This window comes from Sturnus vulgaris, unplaced genomic scaffold (genome assembly GCF_052056855.1).
Source record: "Sturnus vulgaris isolate bStuVul1 unplaced genomic scaffold, bStuVul1.hap1 Scaffold_166, whole genome shotgun sequence".
NCBI classification, from domain to species: domain Eukaryota; kingdom Metazoa; phylum Chordata; class Aves; order Passeriformes; family Sturnidae; genus Sturnus; species Sturnus vulgaris.
Genome location: NW_028276079.1, coordinates 222,501 through 230,976, shown reverse-complemented (window position 1 = coordinate 230,976; position 8,476 = coordinate 222,501).

Below are 8,476 nucleotides of genomic sequence, written 5' to 3'. Positions count from 1 at the left end.
CGAAGCGGCGGAGGCCGGAAAGAGAACCGATGTACGTGACCGAGGGGGCGCAGTGGCGCACGCCGCCTTCTACGATGACATAGCCGGAGGCAGCGAGAAACAGCGACCCCTTGGAGTACTTCCAGGCCGGCGGCGGACAACAGGTCTACCAGCCATGAAACGGGCAACAGGTCTACCGACGGCTTGCTGCGGACAACAGGTCTACCCAGCCATGAAACGGGCAACAGGTCTACCAAGCTGCGGACACCAGGTCTACCCAGGGCATGCTGCGGACACCAGGTCTACCCACGGCTTGCTGCGGACAACAGGTCTACCCAGCTGCGGACACCAGGTCTACCCAGGGCATGAAAAGGGCAACAGGTCTACCAAGCTGCGGACACCAGGTCTACCCAGGGCATGCTGCGGACACCAGGTCTACCCACGGCTTGCTGCGGACAACAGGTCTACCCAGCCATGAAACGGGCAACAGGTCTACCAAGCTGCGGACACCAGGTCTACCCAGGGCATGCTGCGGACACCAGGTCTACCCACGGCTTGCTGCGGACACCAGGTCTACCCACGGCTTGCTGCGGACACCAGGTCTACCCAGCCATGAAACGGGCAACAGGTCTACCAAGCTGCGGACACCAGGTCTACCCAGGGCATGCTGCGGACACCAGGTCTACCCACGGCTTGCTGCGGACACCAGGTCTACCCAGCCATGAAACGGGCAACAGGTCTACCAAGCTGCGGACACCAGGTCTACCCAGGGCATGCTGCGGACAACAGGTCTACCCAGCCATGAAACGGGCAACAGGTCTACTCACGGCTTGCTGCGGACACCAGGTCTACCCAGCCATGAAACGGGCAACAGGTCTACCAAGCTGCGGACACCAGGTCTACCCAGGGCATGCTGCGGACACCAGGTCTACCCACTCAATGCTGCGGACAACAGGTCTACCCAGGCATGAATCGGGCAACAGGTCTACCAAGCTCCGGACACCAGGTCTACCCACGGCTTGCTGCGGACACCAGGTCTACCCAGCCATGAAACGGGCAACAGGTCTACCAAGCTGCGGACACCAGGTCTACCCAGGGCATGCTGCGGACACCAGGTCTACCCAGCCATGAAACGGGCAACAGGTCTACTCACGGCTTGCTGCGGACACCAGGTCTACCCAGCCATGAAACGGGCAACAGGTCTACCAAGCTGCGGACACCAGGTCTACCCAGGGCATGCTGCGGACAACAGGTCTACCCAGCCATGAAACGGGCAACAGGTCTACTCACGGCTTGCTGCGGACACCAGGTCTACCCAGCCATGAAACGGGCAACAGGTCTACCAAGCTGCGGACACCAGGTCTACCCAGGGCATGCTGCGGACACCAGGTCTACCCAGGGCATGCTGCGGACAACAGGTCTACCCAGGCATGAATCGGGCAACAGGTCTACCAAGCTGCGGACACCAGGTCTACCCAGGGCATGCTGCGGACACCAGGTCTACCCAGCCATGAAACGGGCAACAGGTCTACCAAGCTGCGGACACCAGGTCTACCCAGGGCATGCTGCGGACACCAGGTCTACCCAGCCATGAAACGGGCAACAGGTCTACTCACGGCTTGCTGCGGACACCAGGTCTACCCAGCCATGAAACGGGCAACAGGTCTACCAAGCTGCGGACACCAGGTCTACCCAGGGCATGCTGCGGACACCAGGTCTACCCAGCCATGAAACGGGCAACAGGTCTACTCACGTCTTGCTGCGGACACCAGGTCTACCCAGCCATGAAACGGGCAACAGGTCTACCAAGCTGCGGACACCAGGTCTACTCACGGCTTGCTGCGGACACCAGGTCTACCCAGCCATGAAACGGGCAACAGGTCTACTCACGGCTTGCTGCGGACACCAGGTCTACCCAGCCATGAAACGGGCAACAGGTCTACCAAGCTGCGGACAACAGGTCTACCCAGGGCATGCTGCGGACAACAGGTCTACCCAGCCATGAAACGGGCAACAGGTCTACTCACGGCTTGCTGCGGACACCAGGTCTACCCAGCCATGAAACGGGCAACAGGTCTACCAAGCTGCGGACACCAGGTCTACCCAGGGCATGCTGCAGACACCAGGTCTACCCACGGCTTGCTGCGGACACCAGGTCTACCCAGCCATGAAACGGGCAACAGGTCTACCAAGCTGCGGACACCAGGTCTACCCAGGGCATGCTGCGGACACCAGGTCTACCCACGGCTTGCTGCGGACAACAGGTCTACCCAGCCATGAAACGGGCAACAGGTCTACCAAGCTGCGGACACCAGGTCTACCCAGGGCATGCTGCGGACAACAGGTCTACCCAGCCATGAAACGGGCAACAGGTCTACTCACGGCTTGCTGCGGACACCAGGTCTACCCAGCCATGAAACGGGCAACAGGTCTACCAAGCTGCGGACACCAGGTCTACCCAGGGCATGCTGCGGACACCAGGTCTACCAACTCAATGCTGCGGACAACAGGTCTACCCAGCCATGAATCGGGCAACAGGTCTACCAAGCTGCGGACACCAGGTCTACCCAGGGCATGCTGCGGACACCAGGTCTACCCAGCCATGAAACGGGCAACAGGTCTACTCACGGCTTGCTGCGGACAACAGGTCTACCCAGCCATGAAACGGGCAACAGGTCTACCAAGCTGCGGACACCAGGTCTACCCAGGGCATGCTGCGGACACCAGGTCTACCCACTCAATGCTGCGGACAACAGGTCTACCCAGGCATGAATCGGGCAACAGGTCTACCAAGCTGCGGACACCAGGTCTACCCAGGGCATGCTGCGGACACCAGGTCTACCCACGGCTTGCTGCGGACAACAGGTCTACCCAGGCCTGAATCGGGCAACAGGTCTACCAAGCTCCGGACACCAGGTCTACCCACGGCTTGCTGCGGACACCAGGTCTACCCAGCCATGAAAGGGGCAACAGGTCTACCAAGCTGCGGACACCAGGTCTACCCAGCCATGAAACGGGCAACAGGTCTACCAACTCAATGCTGCGGACAACAGGTCTACCCAGCCATGAAACGGGCAACAGGTCTACCAAGCTGCGGACACCAGGTCTACCCACGGCTTGCTGCGGACACCAGGTCTACCCAGCCATGAAACGGGCAACAGGTCTACCAAGCTGCGGACACCAGGTCTACCCAGGGCATGCTGCGGACAACAGGTCTACCCAGCCATGAAACGGGCAACAGGTCTACTCACGGCTTGCTGCGGACAACAGGTCTACCCAGCCATGAAACGGGCAACAGGTCTACCAAGCTGCGGACAACAGGTCTACCCAGGGCATGCTGCGGACACCAGGTCTACCCAGCCATGAAACGGGCAACAGGTCTACTCACGGCTTGCTGCGGACACCAGGTCTACCCAGCCATGAATCGGGCAACAGGTCTACCAAGCTGCGGACAACAGGTCTACCCAGCCATGAAACGGGCAACAGGTCTACCATCTCAATGCTGCGGACACCAGGTCTACCCAGCCATGAAACGGGCAACAGGTCTACCAAGCTGCGGACACCAGGTCTACCCAGGGTATGTAGCGGACACCAGGTCTACCAACTCAATGCTGCGGACAACAGGTCTACCCAGCCATGAAACGGGCAACAGGTCTACCAAGCTGCGGACACCAGGTCTACCCACGGCTTGCTGCGGACACCAGGTCTACCCAGCCATGAAACGGGCAGCAGGTCTACCCACGGCTTGCTGCGGACACCAGGTCTACCCAGCCATGAAACGGGCAACAGGTCTACCAAGCTGCGGACACCAGGTCTACCCAGGGCATGCTGCGGACAACAGGTCTACCCAGCCATGAAACGGGCAACAGGTCTACTCACGGCTTGCTGCGGACAACAGGTCTACCCAGCCATGAAACGGGCAACAGGTCTACCAAGCTGCGGACACCAGGTCTACCCAGGGCATGCTGCGGACACCAGGTCTACCCAGCCATGAAACGGGCAACAGGTCTACTCACGGCTTGCTGCGGACACCAGGTCTACCCAGCCATGAAACGGGCAACAGGTCTACCAAGCTGCGGACACCAGGTCTACCCAGCTATGAAACGGGCAACAGGTCTACCAAGCTGCGGACACCAGGTCTACCCAGGGCATGCTGCGGACACCAGGTCTACCAACTCAATGCTGCGGACAACAGGTCTACCCAGGCATGAATCGGGCAACAGGTCTACCAAGCTGCGGACACCAGGTCTACCCACGGCTTGCTGCGGACACCAGGTCTACCCAGCCATGAAACGAGCAACAGGTCTACCAAGCTGCGGACACCAGGTCTACCCAGGTCATGCTGCGGACACCAGGTCTACCCAGCCATGAAACGGGCAACAGGTCTACTCACGGCTTGCTGCGGACACCAGGTCTACCCAGCCATGAAACGGGCAACAGGTCTACCAAGCTGCGGACACCAGGTCTACCCAGGGCATGCTGCGGACAACAGGTCTACCAACTCAATGCTGCGGACAACAGGTCTACCCAGCCATGAAACGGGCAACAGGTCTACCAAGCTGCGGACACCAGGTCTACCCAGGGCATGCTGCGGACACCAGGTCTACCAACTCAATGCTGCGGACAACAGGTCTACCCAGCCATGAATCGGGCAACAGGTCTACCAAGCTGCGGACACCAGGTCTACCCACGGCTTGCTGCGGACACCAGGTCTACCCAGCCATGAAACGGGCAACAGGTCTACCAAGCTGCGGACACCAGGTCTACCCAGGGCATGCTGCGGACACCAGGTCTACCCACGGCTTGCTGCGGACATCAGGTCTACCCACGGCTTGCTGCGGACAACAGGTCTACCCACTCCAAGCTGCGGACACCAGGTCTAACTACTCCATTACGCGGACAACAGGTCTACCCACTCCATGCGGCGGACAACATGTCTACCCGCTCCATGCTGCGGACACCAGGTCTGCCCACGCCGTGATGCGGACCACAGGTCTACCTTCGCCATGCTGCACGCAGCCCGGGTCGCACCGGAGCTAGGTAGACCCGGTCGCCGCGGCCGTCGCAGCGCCCTCGCCCTCGACGGCGGACCCACGCCGCCGGTCCCGGAGGCGGGTAGACCTGGTCGCCGCGGCCACGGCGGCCGCCCATCCCGGAGCCCAGTAGACCTGGCCGCCGCGGGACCGGCCAAGTTTCCCGGAGTCGTGTAGACCTGGTCGTCGCGGCCACGGCCGCCGCCGCTGCGCCTTCGCCGGCGACGGCGGTCCCACGCCACCGGCCCCGGAGCCGCGTCGACCTGGCCGCCGCGGGACGGGCCACGTTTCGCGGATCCGGGTAGACGAGGCATCCTTGTACCATCTCGGAGCCGGGGAAACCCCACAGCCTCTTAACGCTCCGGAGCCCAAGTGCTCCAGCAGCCTTGCCCCGCCCGGCAGAATCGATTTCAAGACCAAGACATATTTTCGACAACATTTTATTTCATCATTTCATTTCATTTCTTTTCATTTCATTTTATTATTTTATTTTATTTCGTTTTGTTTTGTTTTGTTTTGTTTTGTTTTGATTTGATTTGATTTGTTTCATTTCCTCTTTGCCTTTTTTGAATGATTGCCTCTTCTATTTACTCGGAAAGAAAATCTTTTCCGGAAAACAAAACTCTTGCCAAATCTTATTTGTGATCCCTTTGGGCCCACAGCCGAGCTGACGGAGGGCCTGTGCCCGGTTCTCGCCCTGCTGACACACTGACCCCCCCAAACGGCGTCCTCCCTACCCCACGCCTCCTCCCCCGTCCCCCAGAGACCCTACCTACAGAGCCCCCCCCCCCCCACAAAACAGAACCTCACGGGCCGCAGCACAGCCAGGGGAAGCACGTACGTGCAGCGAAACTCGGCCCAAAGCCGCCGCGCCCTGGCACAACTCGCCCTGCCCCTTCCCGCCCCACGGAGGCGGCTGCATCGAGGCGACCGGCGCCGCCGTCGGCAAGCGGGTGGCCGCTTTCGGGCCGGTTCTTCCGCGGAAGGTCTGCAGAGCTCTTGGGGCCTCGGCGCGGGTTTGGGGGGCCGTGAGGGCTCGCTGTCGAGGCGCCCGGGGCCGGCACGAAGCCGCCTGCCCTCTCCCTGTCCCTGCCCCGTCTTCCGCAGCCACCCATTAACGCTGGGGGCGAGCCCGCCCTCCGCCATCAACCTCCCATGCAGCGCTTTCAGACTTTCCCCGCCCCTGCCCATTGTCGGCTGGGGGCGCCCTGCCCCCCGCCGTCAGCCTCCCTGGCAGCGCTTTCAGACTCTCTCGGGCCCCTGCCCATTGTCGGCTGGGGGCGCCCCGCCCCCCGCCCTCAGCCTCCCTGGCAGCGCTTTCAGACTGCCTCGGGCCCTGCCCATTGTCGGTTGGGGGCGCCCCGCCCCCCGCCCTCAGCCTCCCTGGCAGCGCTTTCAGACGGTCTCGTGCCCTGCCCATTGTCGGTTGGGGGCGACCCCGCCCTCCGCCATCAGCCTCCCTGGCAGCGCTTTCAGACTGCCTCGGGCCCTGCCCATTGTCGGTTGGGGGCGACCCCGCCCTCCGCCATCAGCCTCCCTGGCAGCACTTTCAGCCTCTTCCTGCCCCCGCCCACGGTCCCACCGGGCAGTTTACACGGCGGCGGCGGGAGGCTGATGCCGAGGTCGGCAGGCGGAGAGCCTGGTGCACAAGCAGGGATGGCGGCGGGATGATTGGCGCCGTCTGTCCCTGGTCAAAGAAGCTCTCTGTTCAGCTTTCTCGGAGCCTTTTGCTTTGGTGGCGTTCCTTCCTCCTCCGCCCCGGCGCCGCTCAAGCCTGCGGCAGGGCGGCAGCGCGGCGGGTGGGCGGCCGGGGGGAGGGGGGAGGGGGGGGGGAGGGAGGGAGCGCGCGAGCGAGCGAGCGAGCGAGCGCGCTGCAGAAATGAAGCCCGGAGCAGGGCCGCGGTCCATTCGAGCACGGGGAGGGGGCGCGACAACGCTGCCTGCTCCTGTCGGGGAGCGCTTGGGGAAGTGGGGTGCCGGCACCATGACGGCGGAGCGGACAGGGGCCGCGGCTGGGGAAGAGGCCGGCGGAGCTCGCCAGTGGATGCTGGCGCACGGAGCCGGCAGGGACACCTGGGCACGGCTGGGACCGAAAGTCGCCCGCCTTCACGCCCCGCCTTTCGCCGGGGGGAAGAAGACGCGAGAGCAGGGCTGCCTGCTGGGCTGCCAGTGCCCGCGGTCATGCCGGACGTGCAGGCCGACCGCCGAAGGCGTGCTCGCCGCTGCAGAGACGACAAGGGGGCCGCGCGTCCGATGGAAGAGACGGGGCGCCATCGCGCGGCGGCCGGGCTGCAAGGCCGGCCGACGGTAACAGGACTACCACGCCGCGGGCGGCCAGAGACAAAGACCGGCCGAGGGCAACAGGTCTACCCAGCATTATGCCGGCCGGTACCAGGGCCGGCCGAGGGCAACAGGTCTACCCAGCATTAGGCCAGCCGGAAAGACGGCCGGCAGAGGGCAACAGGTCTACCCAGCATTCGGCCGTCAGGTAACACTGCCGGCCGAGGGCAACAGGTCTACCCAGCATTCGGCTGGCCGGTAACACGGCGGGCCGAGGGCAACAGGTCTACCCAGCATTAGGCCGGCCGGTAACACTGCCGGCCGAGGGCAACAGGTCTACCCAGCATTAGGCCGCCACGTCCAAAGGCCGGCCGAGGGCAACAGGTCTACCCAGCATTAGGCCGCCACGTCCAAAGGCCGGCCGAGGGCAACAGGTCTACCCAGCATTCGGCCGCCACGTCCAAAGGCCGGCCGAGGGCAACAGGTCTACCCAGCATTCGGCCGCCACGTCCAAAGGCCGGCCGAGGGCAACAGGTCTACCCAGCATTCGGCCGCCACGTCCAAAGGCCGGCCGAGGGCAACAGGTCTACCCAGCATTCGGCCGCCACGTCCAAAGGCCGGCCGAGGGCAACAGGTCTACCCAGCATTCGGCCGCCACGTCCAAAGGCCGGCCGAGGGCAACAGGTCTACCCAGCATTCGGCCGTCAGGTACAAAGGCCGGCCGAGGGCAACAGGTCTACCCAGCATTAGGCTGCCACGTACAAAGGCCGGCCGAGGGCAACAGGTCTACCCAGCATTCGGCCGTCAGGTACAAAGGCCGGCCGAGGGCAACAGGTCTACCCAGCATTAGGCCGGCCGGTAACACTGCCGGCCGAGGGCAACAGGTCTACCCAGCATTAGGCCGCCACGTCCAAAGGCCGGCCGAGGGCAACAGGTCTAACCAGCATTAGGCCGGCCGGCAGAGGGCAACAGGTCTACCCAGCATTCGGCCGTCAGGTACAAAGGCCGGCCGAGGGCAACAGGTCTACCCAGCATTAGGCTGGCCGGTAACACTGCCGGCCGAGGGCAACAGGTCTACCCAGCATTAGGCCGCCACGTCCAAAGGCCGGCCGAGGGCAACAGGTCTAACCAGCATTAGGCCGCCACGTCCAAAGGCCGGCCGAGGGCAACAGGTCTACCCAGCA